Source organism: Pinus tabuliformis, chromosome Q, assembly GCF_031772625.1.
Source record: "Pinus tabuliformis cultivar Carrire ecotype Pingquan chromosome Q, CPIR1, whole genome shotgun sequence".
In the NCBI taxonomy this organism is placed as follows: Eukaryota; Viridiplantae; Streptophyta; class Pinopsida; order Pinales; family Pinaceae; genus Pinus; species Pinus tabuliformis.
In genome coordinates, this window is record NC_142296.1 from 518,588,795 (window position 1) to 518,609,044 (window position 20,250).

The 20,250-nt window shown below is 36.0% G+C and overlaps 1 pseudogene; it reads left to right on the forward strand.

Annotated features, from left to right (window-relative positions):
* The first annotated feature begins 17,049 nt into the window (after positions 1-17,049).
* Positions 17,050-19,332, forward strand: LOC149220453 (cullin-1 pseudogene; annotated as a pseudogene).
* The last annotated feature ends 918 nt before the right edge of the window (positions 19,333-20,250 follow it).

Consider the following 20,250-nt stretch of genomic DNA (forward strand, 5'->3'; position numbering starts at 1 on the left):
AAGTGCGAACATTTGGAATTATTTGTCAAAAGTTGGAAACCTTATTGTAAAATTATATGCACGACAGGACATTTTTCCATTGGCACTTAAAAGGCACACGTATCCCCTCTCCCGATCAGATCGTCTTATTCATCAAATGGCTCCCTCGCATTTTTTCGCTCCCCATGTCTCCTTTTATCGGTGTTTGGGGGGGGGGGGGCGCATATGAAAAGCGGTTTTCTCCTTGTTGAGACCACTGATATGTGTCCCTCTTACATTATGTTACAACGCCCCCTTAGAAACCAATTACCACTTCGACCCCCTCCGAAATCCCCCAACTTTCTTCTCCTTTCCTGCTAGCTCTTCACGTGCGCTCCCCTCCACTCCTATCCCAACACCTGGCCATGTTCGTTACATAATCAACATTTGACCTCAGTTTCACTCCCGCACCACTCACTGCCTACCACCTCAACTGTTTTCCATACTCACCTCCACGTCATGTCTCCACATCATCCCCCACCTCCATGTCACCTCCCGCATCCACGTCATATGTATATTTCATGGTCAATTAAAAATATATTTTTTCATATACAACACAGTCATTTAAAACATGGTTTAAAAACATCTGAGGACGGATTTTTAAAAATGGAAAGAAATTTTTGTTTATAACATAATCATCTACAAAACCCTCTCTTGAGTTTCTAATGACTGTTATGGTTTTTGCGATTTGGATAAATCTTTGTAAGAGTATCTTCCCGAATTTTCCTATTTTTAGTCAGTGTTTTCAAATGCAGTTTCTAAGGAGGTGGAAATGAATTTTCAAGAACTGAAAGAGGCTTTTGTTTCTAACATCATCATTACAAAAAAAATCTCTGTTTTCTAAGATCTATTATGGTTTGGGATATAAAAATGGATTACAGGACCCTATTTTTCAGAATTTCAGGAGGAAAAAACTCAAAGATAGTTACCAACTTGGATGCCACCTCATCAAATAAGAGTTGCTATCAAATTCGAAATGCTCTTCTTTCTCAACCAAAATTATCAAGGATAGTTCCAAAACTCTTCAAATAGTTTTAGTTTCCTTTATTTGTGTTCTATTTTTGTAATGCAATTTTCAGATATTTGTAACAAATCTTGATATTTTTTCAAGATATTTTAGTTTAGAATTTGTATAAATACTTCATAATTTGATGTAAGAAATGTTGTATTTTGTATAGAAGAAAGATATTGTATCTTTCTCAAGCCCCAGTGGACTTATTAGTAATAAAAAGGACATTCTTCACAGGATTCAGGTGTTGGACTATTTGGTGAAGTGCTCCTCTCATTGTCTGTGTTATTCCTTTGTTTCTATGTTTATGTTTTCTTAAAACTGAATTATCTCACAGATTAGAATTTGTTGAAAAATACACTCTCATTCTGGTTGTATATAATGTCAATGTTTTCCTCCAATATCATGTAAAGGAATTCTTAATTGCTCTTTAACTTCTATTGAACTTATATCTCTTCCTCCACTCAATTTAATTTTAATATAAAGGGTTCAGTTAGTTCAACTACTTTGCCCTTTGAAACTCCTTTGAAAAACTGAGACAACTCCCTGAACATTATGTTTGTAGACTCCATTGCCCAATGTCTCTTCCCTTGCTATTCCAACCAACCCAATTCACAAACCAAACTTCTAACACTCATAAATAGCCTAATATCTAATACAACAAAGTTAAATCTTACAGAGGGAGTCCTCTTTGAAGCTGGTAGGGTTAGATCCTAGCTTCGAAAGTATGTTTGTGCTTACCCTTTTGATTTCCTTCTGCAATCTCGGAAGATTACAAAGTGCTAACATTCTGGCGACCATACTGGGGAATTAAAAATAATCCTTCATTTCATTTTCATAAAGTTAATTTCCCTAGTTTATACATCTTTATTTCAAGAAGTCTAATAATCAAAATATTGGAAATAAAGGATTACAGTTTTTTTTTCATTTTTAAAGATATGGCTCCAAAAGGAATTCATACTCGAGCCAATCCTGATCTAGAAACACCTAGAATTTTAGACAATCCTAAAAAGATACTAAGAAAAGTAAGTTTAGTGTTGGGTGTGGAGCTTGATTATCTTCTGTATTGAAAGGTTTCAGCCAGATGTATACCCCAGGAAGACTATACACCCCTCCATGCTGGGGGGTATGGGGGGCACTTGTCGCCCCCGTGGGGGTCCGGGGGCTAGCGTTCCCTCGGCGGGGGTTCAGGGGCAACGCCCCCGAAGCTAGAAATAGATGTAAAATTGCCTTTCAAAAGTCTAGTAATTTCTAGTGAATCTGGCCTGTTCATTAGGCGAATGATCTGACGGTAGAAGTTATGTTTAATTTAGGGTTTTTTGCTCTAGAAGGCAACCCCTCACTATATATGAGGGAATTGTATTGCGTCTATGTATATCTATCTTTTGAGTGAGGAAGAGAGAGGATATTGAGAGAAAAGAGGGTGTTACAGTAGATCTGCTGTAGGTTGTATCTCTTCAGTTTGCTAGATAATATAAAGGGAAGGACTAGTTGTTTCTCTGTGGACTTAGTGAAAACTGGGTGAACCACGTATATCTATGTCTCTCTTATTTTATGCATTTTTTTTATTTATATTTAATATTTTATGTGTTCCATTGCGCTGTAATATATAATTTTCTAACAATTGGTATCAGAGCCGTAGGTCTATTTGGCTGATAAACTCACAGGAGAGAAGGGTTCCTGGTTCAAGTGGGAGCAATGGCGGAATATGGGAGGTTTAAGGTCGAAAAATTCAATGGCCAAAACTACCAGATGTGGAAGATGCAGATGGAAGATTATCTGTATCAGAGAGTTCTGTACCTACCATTGAGTGGAAAGACAAAGAAGTCGACGAGTATGACAGACACAGAATGGGATATTCTGGATAGAAAGGCACTTGGAACAATACAGTTGTGCCTAGCGGTGTCGGTAGTGTTTAATATTTCACAGGAAATGACAACACAGGTTTTAATGTCGGCATTGGCCAAACTGTATGAAAAACCCTCGGCCTGAAATAAGGTATTTCTTATGAAGCGTTTATTTAATATGAAGATGTCAGAAGGTGGATATGTTACAGATCATTTAAATGATTTTAATACATTTACAAGTCAGTTAAGTTCTATAGGGATACATTTTGATGATGAAGTTAGGGCTCTGTTATTTCTGTGCTCATTGCCAGAAAGTTGGAATGGTTAAAGTTATGGCCATTAGTAACTCTGTCTCTGGATCTAGTACTTTAAATTTTGATGATGTTGTTAGTGCAATCCATAGCGAGGAAATGCGACGGAAAAGCTCCAGTGAGACATCAGGTAATGCTTTGACTGTAGAGACTAGGGGAAGAAAAATGGAAAGAGGAAGGAGCCCAGGATATCGCAGTAAGTCAAGAAAAGGCAGATCCAAGTCCAGATTGGGGATAATGTGTTGGAAATGCTGGAAGAAAGGACACCTGTAGAAAGACTGCAAGTCTTGGAAGGGAAAAGAAGGATATGTGCAAGAAGAAACTAATCATGAAGAAAATGTAACATGTGATGTGTTGCAAGATGCTTTGATTATTTCATTAGAAAATATTATTGATGCATGGGTGATAGATTCAGGGGCCTCATTCCATGCCACTCCTGATAAGAAACATTTTCATGATTATGTTCAAGGAGGTTTTGGACAAGTTCGATTGGGTGATGATAAACCCTGTAAAATTGTTGGAATGGGTACAGTTTTCATAAAACAACAAAATGCAAATTAGTGGTTATTGAAGAAGGTAAGGCATGTTCCAAATCTGAAGAAAAATCTGATTTCAATAGGGCAGTTGGGAGGTGAAGGTTGCGTAACTGCTTTCACAAATAAAACCTGGAAGGTCACTAAAGGATCCCTGGTAATAGCAAAAGGAGAAAAGGTTGGTACATTGTATTTATGCAATGGTATTTCTAATTCTACTAATGTTTTAACCTCTATAGGAGAAGATATAGCATTGTGGCATCATAGGCTCAGGCACATGAGTGAGAAAGGGATGCAGATTCTTCATTCAATAAATTTGTTACCAGGTTTGAAGCATCTTGATTTAAAATTATGTGAGAATTGTGTTTATGGAAAACAGAAGAGAGTCAGATTCCTTAGAGTTGGGAAAGAAAAGAAGAGCGAAAAATTAGAGCTTGTGCATACAGATGTATGGGGACCTGTTCAGGTATCATCTCTTGCTGGCTCTCGTTATTATGTTACTTTTATTGATGATGCAACTAGAAAAACTTTGATTTATTGTATTGGAAATAAATCTGATGTATTTTATACTTTCAAGAAATGGAAAGCTTTGGTTGAAAATGAGATAGGAAAAAGGTTGAAGTGTCTCAGATCAGATAATGGAGGTGAATATTGCAACAAAGAGTTTGATAGGTACTGTTCAAAGAATGGAATTCACATAGAGAAGATAGTTCCAGGAACACCACAAGAAAATGGTGTGTCAGAAAAGATGAACAGGACAATTATGGAGCGTGCAAGATGCATGAGATTGCATGCAGGATTGCCTTTACAATTTTGGGCAGATGCTATAGATACTGTTGTTTATCTAATAAAAAGAGGGCATTCAAGTTCCTTGGATGGCGATATTCCAGAGGAGGCATGGACAAGTAAAAAGGTAAACTACTCATTTTTAAAGACTTTTGGTTGTGAAGCCTTTGTCCACATTAGCAAAGAAAATAGAACAAAGCTTGAGGCAAAATCAAAGAAATGTACCTTTATTGGATAAGGTGTTAATGATTTTGGTTATCGCTTATATGATTATGAAAATCACAAAATAATTAGGAGCAGAGATGTAATATTCAATGAAAAGGTCTTGTATAAGAATCAGTTGCAGGAAAAACAAGAAAAAGAAAACAGAGAATACACAGTGCTTGATGATATCACAAGAAGAGTGATGGTACCAGAAAATCATAATGATCAACAACTAGAACAACAACCACAACAGCAACAAGCACTTCAAACACCTGAAAGTGGTGTTAGAAGATCTACCAAGATAAGTAGACCCCCTGAACGATACTCTCCTTCATTATATTATGTATTGTTGATTGATTTTTGTGAACCAGAATGTTATGAAGAAGCAGTGCAGGTAGAAACCAAGAAGAAGTGGGAGCAAGCCATGAAAGAAGAGATGGACTCCTTAGCACATAACCAGACTTGGGACTTAGTCAGGTTGCCTGTAGGTAAAATAGCATTGCAGAATAAATGGGTTTACAGGCTGAAGGAAGAAGATGGAGGAAAATAGAGGTACAAAGCTAGACTTGTGGTGAAGGGGTTTGCACAGAATAAAGGTATTGATTTTGATGAAATATTTTCTCTTGTTGTTAAAATGACTTCAATTAGAACTATTTTAAGTCTACTAGCAGTTGAAGATTTGCATCTTGAGCAGTTAGATGTAAAGACAACCTTTCTCCATGGGGATTTGGAGGAAGAGATATATATGCAACAACCACAAGGATATGAGGTAAAAGGGAAGGAGAAACTAGTGTACAGATTGAAGAAGAGCTTGTATGGATTAAAACAGGCTCTAAGGCAGTGGTATCTAAAATTTGATAGGTTTATGTCTGAACAAGGTTATACTAGATGTCACTCTGATCATTGTATTTATCTCAAAAGGCAAAATTATGGCAGCTATATTATATTGTTATTGTATGTAGATGACATGCTTGTTGTAGGTTCTAACATGTAGGAAATAAATGTGCTCAAAAGGAAATTGGCAAACTCATTTGCAAAGAAGGATTTGGGTGCTGCAAAACAAATCCTTGGTATGAGAATAACTAGAGACAGGAAGAATCGCAAATTAACATTGTCTCAAACTAAGTACTTAGAAAATGTGTTGAAAATGTTTAATATGCAGAATGCAAAACCAGTTAGTATACCTTTGGTTAGCCATTTCAAATTAAGTAAGGAGGCATGTCCCAAGACTCAGGAAGAAATGGCTCATATGTCTAAAGTTCCATATGCATCAGCAGCTGGAAGCTTAATGTATGCAATGGTCTGCACAAGGCCTGATATTGCACATGCAGTGGGAGTTGTAAGCAGGTACATGAAAAATCCAGGAAAAGAACATTGGATGGCGGTGAAGTGGATTCTCAGGTATTTGAGAGGTACCACAAATCAAGAATTATGCTTTGGTGGTTCAAACATTGCTCTACAGGGATACGTTGATGCAAATAGGGCAGGTGACAGAGATAACAGGAGGAGCACTATAGGATATATGTTTACTGTAGGTGGAACAACTGTTAGTTTAGTTTAAAAAATCCAAAGGGTTATTTCACTTTCAACAACAGAAGTAGAGTGTGTTGTTGCTACAGAGGCTAGTAAAGAAATGATTTGGTTACAAAGGTTTCTGGATGAATTGGGAAAGAAGCAGGAGTTGGGAAGTTTATACAATGATAGCTAGAGTGCCATACATCTTGCAAAGAACTCTACATTTCATTCCAAGACTAAATATATACAGCTAAAGTACCATTTCGTACGGTAAACATTGGAAGATGGACAATTGACGCTGCAAAAGATACACACTAGCTAGAATCATGCAGATATGTTAACAAAAGTTGTAACTGGGGAGAAACTGAGAATCTGCTCAGTTTCAATTGGTCTTCAAGTATGATGAAGAAGGTGAGAAACAATCAGGTCCAAAGTGGAGTTATAGTCTAGCAAATGAATCAGCGGTGGAGTTGCTATAATCAGTTTCCAAGTGGGAGATTGTTGGGTGTGGAGCTTGATTATCTTTTGTATTCAAAGGTTGCAGCTGGATGTATACCCCAGGAAGACTATACACCCCTCCACACAGGGGGGCTAATCCCCCCCTGCTGGGGGGTCCGGGGGCCAGCGATCCCCCGGCGGGGGTTCGAAGGCAGCGCCCCCGAAGCTAAAAATAGATGTAAAATTGCCTTCTAAAAGTTTAGTAATTTCTAGTCAATCTGGCCCATTCATTAGGCGGATGATCTGACGGTAGAAGTTATGTTTAATTTAGGGTTTTTTGCCCTAGAAGGAAACCCCTCACTATATATGAGGGAATTGTATTGTGTCTATGTATATCTATATTTTGAGTGAGGAAGAGAGAGGATATTGAGAGCAAAGAGGGTGTTACAGCGGATCTGCTGTAGGTTGTATCTCTTCAGTTTGCTAGATAATATAAAGGTAAGGGCTGGTTTTTTCTCCGTGGACGTAGCCCAAACTGGGTGAACCACGTATATCTGTGTCTCTCTTGTTTTATGTGTTTTCTGTGTTTATATTTCTACAATATTTTATGTGTTCCATTGCTCTGTAATATATAATTTTCGAACATTTCGCTGAAAGCTAGGGAAGCAATAGACTTCTTTCAAGGGAAAATTCCATTCCTGAAAACCTTGACACCATACATGATATTCACTTTGACTTACATTTTGAACATAATCTTTTTTGGACCAAGTATGAAGCTTTTATTGATCAGACAATGGTTGATGAATCCATTCTTCAACATTACAAACCAATAAGACCATCAGTTGAACTTGATTTGGATCAACAAGCCCTCGACAACTTCGACAAATTGCAGGATCTTGTGTCAGCTCTTGATCAGGCTAAACATCAAGCTTACATTCAATAATTTGTCGAACTTTCTACTCTTACTCTTGCAACATCAACTTCCTCATCCTAATCAGTTCATCTAACATCAGTCGACCCTACCTCCTTTGTAATTTCTACTACTCACCTAGAAGTATCACAAATAGTAACCCAACCTATTCCAAGAAATCCTACATCTACACTTCCCATAAGACCATACATCATGGTTGCTCATTATGCTCCCTTGGTTTTACCTGCCCAGTTGCATGAGATGCCCTAGAACTATCAGACTAGAATTCCTCAATTTGATAGCACTAGTGCTATCAATGCACATCAACACATAGATAAAATTAATGACTTTTTTTATCTTCATGATGTAGACGAGAATGATGTAAAAGTGAGGTTGATTTCCTAGAGCCTAGGTGCAGAGGTCAGAAAATGGCTCAAAAACTTACCAGCAGGTAATATAGGTGATCTTGATGTATTTCACCAATCTTTCCTAAATACGTGGGAAACCAAACAAAAGTCCTTTGTAGATCCTTAATGAAAAGACAAACCTTAAATAGGACCTAATGAAATTGTAGAAGAGTACTATGACATGTTTAATAAGGTTTACAATGCAACCTTGACTTCCATTAAACCTCCCCTAGGCTTGGCCCTGATACATTTCCCAGAAGGATTAGATGTTGATATGTCTTATAAATTAAGAGAAAGAGACCCTATGAACTTAGAGGAAATGCAAGAAAATGCACTCAAATTTGAGCCAAATTTATTAGCCAAAAAAACTAAATTAAAATATGAAGAAAGAGTAACAATAAAAGAGGAACCTTCATCTTCTTCTTCCACTGATTATAAAATAGACATTCTACTGAGAACAATGGAGAAAATGATGGATAGAATCAGTATAACTGATAGGGCTCCTCTGAGAGAAAATCAAACTGGGCAAATAAGGAATCCAAACTTTAGAAGAAATCAACCCCAAATCAAACAAAGGGACCCAAAAGGTCTAGACCAGCAGGTAAGACCTCCTTTCCAAGAAAATTATACATATGAGGAGGCTGAGGTAGCTGATGATACAGAGGACACTCAAATAAATTTAATGGGAGTAAATGATAATGACTCTATTTTTCTTACTCGGGAAGAACAAGACCTTTTCCTATTATCCCAGGATGAAATAGAACCCGAAGAGTAAAAAAATGATAAGAAAGGTTTTGAGAATTCCATTATGGAAGCCAATAAGAAATATAATATGACGAGTAGGAAAATTCTTGATACTACTATTATAGACATTTTTGGGCACTGTAACCCCAATCATAAATGTCCATAAACCAAGGGCTCTTAAGTCCCTAAAATTGTTGTTGCAACCTCTAAAAGAACAAGGTCAACTGATTACATCTTCTCCCAGAAGTTCTCCATGAAAAACTACTCAGAACTGGTCAAAATTGTACCATCTCACCTGCTCCAGGTCAGAGTGTGCCACATCCCACCTAAATACACACGGGAGGTGTGATACATACTGAAAAGCCCTTCTATGGGGTGCGATGGGTGAGAGTGGACAAATGGTAGGGTTAATCTACAAGGTGGAGGATCATGGAATCTTCCAGAAACATCTCCCGTGACACTTGCCTCTCTGCATTCGCCCAGGGATGAGTTAAAGGATTGTTTCATTGTTATTTGACAAAGAGGATACTCTATAGGATTCCTCATCCCCAGTGGTTTTTCCTTCTTTCATTGTAAAAAAAAATAATTCTAGGCTTCTCACCTACATAATGTTTAAAATATTCTATACAATTAAGGATAATATAAGATACTTTTATTAATGTCTAGTAAATGATCACGAGAGTGGTTAAATGAGGCTAAAATAAAGTACAATTTGTGTAATTTAAAGTGGGAATACAAAAAACATTGATCTCTGAGCTACCATCAACAAGAAAAGATCAAATACCTAAGAATCGAGTCATAAAGAAAGAAAGAGAAGGACACATACGTGAAACTTTGAAATGAATTGGATACATACGTGAGATCTTCATATCAATATGGGTGTGTCATGTGGTCTAGAATTAGAAGTTGAGGCTGAGAGAAGTGAGAGAATTATAAGTCTCCTGATTCAAGTCATCAATCACCTTGAAGGGGATAATTCACTATTTGAGGAGATTGTGTTAAGAGTACCAAATATTGAGGGGGATTGGTTGTGTAATCCTAGAATGGATCTTCAAGAAAGCTCTAGATTGAGGAGCTGTATTACTCCTACAAGGAAAATATTCTCTAAAATGATGACTATTCACTTGGTGGATCATGGATTTAATCTAAGGAACTGTGTCTTTAGCACTAGACCTTTTAGAATTATTCTTCATACTCGTACTATGAAGCTTATTGTTGGGTCTATGATGGAGGATTTACAAAAGTATATTGGAATACGGGGGACAACTATCTAGGGGGGAGAGTTTCAAGGTAAAATGGATTTAATATATGACAGAGATTGCAATCGTTGTCACTGATTTTACGTATTGGTTGCATAACATGGAAGAAAGAGGTGATTTGGAAGAATTTGGACAAGGAGAATGACATAGAGATTGCAATTATAGAAATGTGTAGGTAAAAGAAGATGAATAATATGGACACCTCTGATCTAGATACCTAAAGAAAATGGATATGAACCCACTCATCTTCTGACATTCTTCAATTACCTACTTCCCCTTGACCATCCAAACACCTCGGATTTGATACCATTCCAATGCTCCTTTTCACATGCATAAACTATTTGACATACAACACCATTCCTATAATATATTGAGATATATTAAAATGGCATTCGAGGGAGGCCCTAACTAGCTACCTTTTGCTTTTCATTCCATGACTTATTATTGCCACGGGAGAGTCAAAACCATGATCCTTTAACAATGGATCGGGAAGAGTGTCGAGAAATGAGAGGAGAATCCAAGAACCATATTATTAACATGGAGGAAACCTACCTTAGTTTTCACAACAAGCGTGATCTGTCAACCCTAGGAAGTGCTCAAAGTAGAAATCTATCTTAGGGTTGAGGCCCCAAAAAGGTGTAATATGAGTGATTTGGATGCATTGTTTATGAATGTGTTCTTTCATTACCCTATCAAGGTCTTTCTTAGACAACAGGAGGTGGCCTAGAGTGTCTAGAAAGAACTTGAAAGTGGGGAGGAAAATTAAAGAGTTTTCCATAGATTGAAGTAACTTGGAGGCCCTATAAAATCAACATTGAACCCACATAGTGGGACTTGCAGAAGCAAGGAATTCTAAGAAACAAAGAGCAATATGGGGTACCATACTTTCCCTGAAGCATAATCCACAAGGGTTTGAACACTAAAGGAAGAGATGAGTTTGGAAATGGTCTCCTACTGCAGATCATGTGATTTGAAATATGCTTGGGTGATAGATTGGGGATCTTTTGCACACATTGAATGAATGAAATGTAGCGTAAGCATTTTTACTCATTCCATTCAAGCCTATTGAACTTGAATCATGTTGTTTTCGAGACCTTAAACCAATAGAGGACTATGGTTCTGATGATCATATCCAAGAGGTGAATTTTAGATGTGTTGTCCTAGAAGTAATTTGGAAGCTCTGCCTTTAAATTAGTCCATATCTTTTTCATCCTCTTCTTCCTTTTTTATTGTCGACTTTATTCATATTTTACATGTTTCATTTGATTTCTTTTGTTTTTGACCTATCTTTTCTCCCCTTGTCGATTGTTTTGGAAGAGGATCCCAAACGAGGGTCATTGCTTCTTTTATCCATGTAAAATTTCTTCCTTTTGGCTATATCTTGTTTGATAACTCGACACAATCTCAAGGTCATGGGCCCTTATCCATGACTATCATCTGATATTCCTTGTTTTCAAACAAATAAATATATTCCATAGGAAAAGAGGGAAAATTTCTTAAGATTCAAGTTGCCCTGTTCCTTTACGATCCATTGGGGGGTTCCTTCGAAAAAAATCATATGAAATCTTAAAACTGGCACAAATTGTGAGAAATGCTCCAAACGTAGTCAAACAACATATAATCCAACTTTTTTATGGATTCCTTTCCTCTTTTCGACTATCTTAAATAACAATGAGAGATGAGTGAAGTTGGGAATAGATTTTTTCTCCTTAAAACGTCCTTGAATGTCTAAGGAAGATCTATCTATGAACATTAGACCTACTGAAAGAGACCCGAGGGACACTAGGTAGACACCTAATTGTAAAGATATGTTGGATTCATGGCTAGTTGAAGATTTTGTAGCCTAATCACCCTGATTTTTATTTGGTGTTTATCTACTAATGAGATATTTGTTAATCATGTTTTAGATTTCATGTTATTTTGAAGAATGCTAGCACACTAGTTTGAGGAGGATTAAAGTGTGGTTGAATGTTGATATCACCTATTATGTTTGTGTAAATTTTTCTGTTTAGAAATGTCGAATGCTGATATTATATTTTATGTTCATGTAATATTGTCTCTCTAGATACGCAAGAGGTTGTAAGGTGCAACTATGACTAATCGAGCTGAAGAGTCACTGGCCCAAACAACAAAAATTATTTTTTATTATTATACTCAAGAGGAAATGCTTCAATTCAAGAAACCTAAGAAGAAGAAATAGTTTCGGAAGAAGGATAAGCTAGACATTGATGCACTAGAAGAAGAAGCAATTGTTATTGGGGATTTTGCTTCTAAGGTTGATACAAAACGATTTTTTTAGGGAAAATGCATAAAAGGTAGAAGTTGAACTTTGGAGAAATGAATATCAAAATGCATATAACAAAGTAGCAAAGGCTTCGAGACGGATTCAAGATGATAAATTATCAGATGCAATGCAGTTTGATGAAGATGGAGATGTTGTTTTTGGTGTGGAGGATGAATATATTTACAAGTCATTAGAGAAGGCCAGGAAAGTGACATTGAAGAAGTAAGAAGAAAGTAGTGGGTATGGCCCCCAAAAAGTAGCTCGTTTAGAAGTAGATGCAAATCAGGCAAAGGAAATGGTCAATCATCAAATGAAGTGTAGGAAAATAAAGTTATATTTATGGAGATGGAGGAGTTTGTGTGGAGTTTACAACTTGATGAAGGTGTGTGGAAAACAAAAGGAAGTTAGAAATAATGATATGAATTCTTAAATTTCATTTTGTAAGGAGTTCTCTCATGTAGTTCTTATAGTTAAAGTATATATTTTATTTTTATATGACGTTTCTTTGTAGTACATCACTGTTTTAGAATTTTAATTTTGTGGCTATGGAACCAGATACTCACAAGCCTGTAATTGAAGATGTCTTTAAAGAGGATGATGAGGGTTCAGGTCCTGTCAAACAAGATGATGTTGCCAAAACCATAGGTGGTTGGACTGAGGTGAAGGAAATGGATATAGATGTCAGTTATAAAAAAGTAGAAGAAGAGGAAGAAGTGGTGACAGATGACATAATTAAAGAAGCTTCTGTAGGAAAAGGTTTGGCTAGGGCCTTGCAACTGTTGAAGGAAATGGGTTCATTGAAAGAGTATGTGGAATGGGGTGGAAGGAATATGGATATGAAAAAGAGAAAACTTGTTGGAGTACGAGATACTGATGGACCAAAAGAGATACAGTTAGACTATTTAGATGAGTTTGGTCGTATTGTAAGTTTCTTTGTTTGAAATTTGCAATTGTCTTGTGCTTTAGGCATGTTAATCTCCTAGTTTAATTCCTTAATATATGTTCATAGAAACAAGAAATTAATTTCCTTTCCATTTATATATGTGGACGACACATAAAGAATATTTTTGGAAGTTGTCACATAAGTTCCGTGGAGAAGGACCTATAAAAATGAAATAAGAAAAAATTAAAAACATATGAAATGGCGTCAGCAGGAATTGAAGCCTAAGAAAATGAATAATGGAGACATGCCATCGATGTCCATGGAAAAAAATGCGTGACATCTAGGCCAAATCACATACTCCTTATATTGGTCTCAGTGGTAAAATTAAACCAAGGTGTGCTTATATTATTTGTAATTCAAGCATGAGTACTTTTTATTTGAGAATTATCTCTCTAATATTAGCTTCAATTAATCTATTGTCTTGTCCATGTATTATCATGTTGTAGGAAAACAAGTGACCCAAAAAGTGGTTTTCATACTGTTGAAAAAGAGGTTTCAGGAAGCTTGACTCCAATGCTTGGTGACAGGAATTTGGTAGCCTTGAATTGAATATAATTTTATTCTTGTCTTTCTTTAAATGAAATTTATTCAGCAAAATTGTGTAGTACATTATATGTTGTGTCTTGTACTTTTGAAAATATGTTACATGATTGTTCTCATTGTAGGTTAATAATTTCTTAGGAATCAATCATAAATCTGAAGCTAGGATGATGGATCCTCTGGAAAAGCCAAAGGCATGATATTGTTAGACTTGGCACATCCTGCATGAAGATTATGAGTTTCTTATGGCCACGACTACTGTTTATGCCAATGGTGTTTGTAGTCCTAATATATGATATGTTCTCTAAGGTTCTTATCTTTGTTGCTAATATCAATCTCAAAAATAAAGAGTAATATCATTGTTTTTGCTAAGCAGGACCATATTATTTCAAATGAGTTTAAGAGTTGTGGCAGATCGAGTAGGTGGGAAATAATATGCCAAAATGTCGATATTGTAGGTCAACATTCTATAGAGAGAATATAAAAGAATTGTTCTTTGCCTAACTTCTAAATGGCCATATGTATGGGTATTGTGCATAAATTTTAAATTGATATTCTAGAGAGATATTTGTTTGAAGTTTGAATTTTGAGGACATCGTTATGGTGTTACAGATTATTTTTGTCCTTTTAGGAATTTCTAGGATATTCTATGGTCGAAGAGAAGAATTAATAATATCCACATGCTACTTGACCAATTTTATTGGGAATATTTAGAAATTTTTTGCAACCTTTGACTCCATATCAATTCTCTACCTTCAGAGTTTCAGGATGCAGTTTGGAATTACATTTGTATAATAAGATTTCTACCCAGGTTACATTGCTAGTATCCTTTTGTCTATTTTGAAAATCAGATAGTTGTGGTTTAGTGGAGATATGCACTCTTGAAACTATTCCGCAGGTTTGCCAGATTTTATAGGAACTCTTCTGGTTCCTTTTTTAATATATAAGAAAGTGTTTTCCTAAATCTGATTGGTGGCATTTTTCAAAGAACATACTACTCAAAGATGGTTGTATCTTTCTTATATAACATTTCTCAATATTAGTTTAAATTTGATTGGTCTTTGATGTGGGGTCGTATGGAAGTCATAATGGAAATAAGCAAGTTAGAATTTTCCCATATATTTTGCTATATAATCCATGCATTTCTGTACTATAGTTTTTACAAACATTAGAATCTAGTGGATGAAACATTACTGAATTAACATTTGGTATAGGAAATATTGTCCATTTTTTCACTTTTTTTCCAATGGCTAATGAACCAATAATATCTTGTTTCATTATATCAGAATCAGATCAATTGTGGCATTTATTTTATTATTGTGAATTTCGTTGTTGTTCTATGGAGCAATTGGAAAACACCTTAAGGGTATTTGTGCTTTTTTACGCACAATACATATGTCTACTCCAAAGTTTTGCATGGAGCACAAATTATATGAAGGAATCGGTGAAAATTGAATAGGACAAATACAAATATGTTAATAATCAATAAAGCATTTTAATGTGCACTAGTAGGACGTGCATCTACATGTAGTAGTTCCAATGGAAGTTGAGAAGTCAGTTGAGCCTAATATTAGAGGGAGTGTTATTTACATACCACAATATCCCTTTATTCTGGGATAAAATGCTTCCATAAAACTTTATAAAAAAACATAAAACATTTCATACAAAAAGGGTGGGCCACAAAGTAGTGTCCACAAGCCAAAAATAATTTAGTGACTCATAGGCTAGTCAAAATTAGGACAGTCTAGACCCCCAGGGATTATGAAAAAATAACTTACTAAGTGCATAAATAAATAATATGGCCAAAGTCCATGACTAAACCAATTAAAATAATCACATTCAATATAGACATAAAAACTAGGCAATTGCGATGGATCCTAGTGAGGGAGAGGGTTTGTTAACATTGGGATTGGGATGCACCTAATGACAGGTGGATTATGAGTTTGATAGGAAATGTGTCATCTATTGTTCGTTGCTCTAGGTGCTTTTGCATCAATATTTCGAAATCCAAGTGATGGTAATTGTCATTTTTAGTTCATGGAGGAGGTGATCAAATATGGGATTCTTAGGTTTGGCTGCAATGAGTATTCCACTCATGGGCATGATGGATGACCTAATGGTGAAGATTTTTTTTTTTAAATATTTTCTTCAAATGTTCTCAATATAAATCTTGTGGACTTTCCTAGTATAACAAAGGTTCCAGTGGTGATCCAGGGGGATATTGGTGGTGATCCAGTGATGAGTAGGTTTACATAGACTCGAGAATGTTAAATAAGTATTGCATTGTCGAATTATGAAAGCTAGAAATGGAGGATTTAGCTTTGTAGGTCACAATACTTTGAGGGTATTTTGTTCTTGTCATTTATTTTTGAAATGAGTAGCGACACACTTTTGTTGAGCCACATAACAATCAGCGAAGAAAGACCTTCCTCATGTCTTGAGGATTTGGTACAATTTGTGCTCAAAGCTATGATATTAAGGCTACTTAGATTAGAAGAATGACATCCAACATGCATATGAAATCCATGAATATAAAGGTCTATTTTTTTCTAACCTTTTTTTCAGTGGTGAAGGGTGGAATTGTATATCTATATGTTCAATGAAATGGATTTATAGCAGTAGATTATATACCTTGAGATATGTCACAATAGTTCTAGTTCTAAGGTCTAGATCCCTTGTTCTTAGCCACAAGTTGATGTTGTTGAAGAAAAATGGCCTATCATTATATCATGGTAAGGAAACAATTCAAGCTCTCACCTAGGCTCAATTATGTGATTTACACAAAATCGAGGATATATTAAAAATAAAATAAACACACAGTGACATGGTAATATAAAATAATATAAAATTTCATTTTAAAAGCAATTTGGTAATTCCAAAAGAAAACACCATCAATAATAAAGAAAAAAGAAAATAACACTATCATAGTTTAGTTTAGTTTACTTGTAGGTTATGTATTATTATTATTATTATTAAAGAAAATAACACTATCATAGTTTAGTTTCGTTTACCTGTAAGTATGTATTATTATTATTCAAATTTTGAATTATTATTATCGACAAAATATATGAAAGGGTGAAACCTGGGAAATAAACGAAACCAAGGAACTAGACATAAATATGATGAAAATGGGCTCATACCGAAGCCGCCGACTCAACCGTGGCGAGTGGTACATTACCATTATATCAAGAAATGCACACCACATTCACAAGTGGTGCCCACTTACAATCATATAAGAAGGCTTCACCTTCTCGGGTCGCCAAAGCTTCTGATCACCGAGTATTCGCTCCTCAAAATGACCATGACGACGAGCAGTGGCAGTGGCAGTGGCAGTGGCAGTGGAAGTGGAAGTGGAAGTATCATAAACCTGCAAGAAGGATGGGCTATTGTCAATAAGGCCAAGAAAGACAAATATATGGTTGATCTGGAAGAATGTTGGGCTTTTATTTACAAAGCTTTCCTACAGCTGAGTAGCCGGTTGGAAGAAGATGTCAACTTTGAGGTGGCTGCGGACGAGAAAGTGGCTATTTACAGTACCGTCTATAACATGTGCAGTCACCATAACCAAATTTATGAGAGACAACTCTATATTTATAACAGATACGAGGATTGCATTAAAGAGTACGTCACCTTTATGGTTTTACCGAATTTGAGCGAACAGAATGATAATCAGGTGTTGTTGAGAGAACTTGTGAAACGCTGGAAAATTTTCAAGGCGATGCTCCGTTATATGAAGTTTGTTTTCTTCGAATATTTAGATCGCTACTTCACTGATAAGTATCGTCTTCCTTCGGTCAGAGAAGTTGGAATCATGTACTTCCGAGACCTGGTTTTGGGGAAAATGGGAAATAATGTGAAGAAAGCAGTGATTGTTGTTATTGACGAAGAGCAAGAAGGAGAGCCAGTTAGAAATGAGACTCTTTTGAAGGATGTTGTGGCCATTTTTGTGGAGGTTCACATGGATTTCTATACAAATGTTTTTGAAGTGGCCATGTTGGAACATACTGGAGATATCTATTCTCGGAAGCCTGCTTCATGGTTTTTACAAAATTCCTATACGCCAGAAGGAAAAAGTTGCCAGATATTTGCCAGAGTTGCTAGATATTTGCGAGCAAAGGCTATTTCACAAACTGGAAAATGCACTGTTTTCCCATTACACTACACATTTTGTTGCGGATGAAAATTCAGGATGCCTTGCGTTGCTCAGGGAACATAGATATAACGATATTTTGATGATGGGGTTTTATTTGATCGAGTACCCAATGGCTGGGAATCAATTGCTATTATTTTTAAGCAGCATGTTATTAGTGAAGTAACACCACCTGTTAAACAATTTGAAGATGCTGTAATCCAGAATAATGCAGGGAGAATGGATAAAAGCTTATTGTTGCAGGATGTGTCTGCATTTGTGAGGACGGTCATAGAATTACGTGACCAATATAAGAAATATGCACAACAGAACACTGCTTTTTCCAGGGCTTTAAAAGAAGTATTTGAGGCGATCTGTAATAAAGGAATTGCAGGAAGTACCAGTGCTGAATGGCTGGCTACACTTTGTGATACTGTTAGCAGTAATGAAAAGTTGAGAGGGGACGATATAATTGAAAATGTGGTGGAATTTGTAGAGTATATCTGGGATAAAGATGTGTTTGTTGAATCCTACAAGGAAAAACTAACTCGCCGAATTCTGCTCGGCAAAAGTGCAAATATTGATCATGAGCAGAGCATATTGTCAAAGATGAAGCAGAAATGTGGTGCCCAATTAACGTCACAGATTGCGGGCATGCTAACGGATTGGATAGGATCGCAGGAGAGACAAAGTAATTTCGAAACATATCTTAAAAACAATAGAAATATACATCTTGGAATAGAGTTTACAGCTGCAGTGCTGACAACTAAATTTTGGCCAACATACAAGTGCCCTCACATTAATTTACCTCCAGAGATGGTTAGATGTGTTGAAGCGTTTACAGACTATTATTCCGCAGAAGCCCAACATCAAAAACTTAAATGGATATATTCCTTGGGATCCTGTACTATAATTGGTAAGTTTGATAGAAGATCAATAAAACTGATAGCAACAACTTGCCAAACAACAATATTATTGTTGTTCAATGCCTCTGAAAAGTTGAGTTATTCCAACATCAAAAAGCACTTGAATTTGGCAGAGGAAGAAATTGATGGACTTCTATATTCACTGGCCTGTGACAAGTATAAAATTCTTGTCAAGATTCCAGATACGACCACGGTAACTGCATCAGATGACTTCAAAATCAATTTTAATTTTACACATAAAAAAGGGAAGATAAAACTTCCAATGCCACTGCTTAGCGACAAGAAAAAATCATCGGAGGAGGATATTCATAAGGATAGACGTTTTCTTATTGATGCATCGATAGTACGCATTATGAAGGCAAAAAGGGTTTTACAATACAAAATACTTGTGAGTGAATGTGCTCAGGAACTTGAAAAGCTATTCAAGGTAGATTTCATGCGAATTAAAAGGCGGATTGAAGATCTGATTGAGAGGGAGTTCTTGGAACGAGACACAAAAGAAGTTGATTTGTTAAGATATATACCTTGAAGCCTATGAAGGTAGTAGCGAAAAGGATGGTAGGATTAAAATGTGAGATTGGAAAATTTGGGTTTTTCAAAATATTGCAGGATGATTATAAAATAATGAATAATTGATATTTTTATGTTAAAAAAAAAATTAAGTTTTTTTTCCCGAAGGTGGCAAAACCTATCAAACTCAGGTGTCAAACCAACAGTGAGGACAGCCATCTCTGGCTGCTATCCGCGAATGTCGGTTTGACTCATCACTGTTATCAAGGAAAACCACGCCACCTGTAATAACCCGCTGGTGGTCCGTAAGGGAGTAGGCTTTCACTCCTGCCAGATGCCTCTGGGTCTTGGGCCGTTAACCTGTTTCCTTACGTCCGAAGACGAGCTCTTACCCAAGCAGAAGCAGTTTTTACGGCATACTTCCAAATTTATATTATTAAGTTATTTATTTATTTTATTAAAATTTATTATTTATCGGAAAAAAATAATTTGTATTTATGGGGTATTTTTTTTAATTATATAGAGTAATATTTAAAGCCACATAATATGGTAAATAGTAAAGTTATTCTTTCAACAAGTTTGGATGCACTTTAGGATACTACACTTTAGGAGCTTCATTTCATAGAGGGATGCTACACACTTTAGGAGCTTCATTTCATAGAGATATGCTACACTTTTTAGTGCATTATGGACTATGTATTGGGAGAAGATGGACATGAAGTTAAATAGGTATACAACATTCCATCGATAGATGGATGGGATAACATAAGCCATCTTTTGAGGGGTTGCAAATAGAAGCACCTAAAGACTTTTGATGAGAACTTATTGTGTATGTGTGTATTTATATATAGATTCTTATAATAGAGCAATCTGTACTTCTATTAATAAGTCCCCATTTTAAACTTGTTTTTGATATTTTCCACTTTCACCTTTGGAT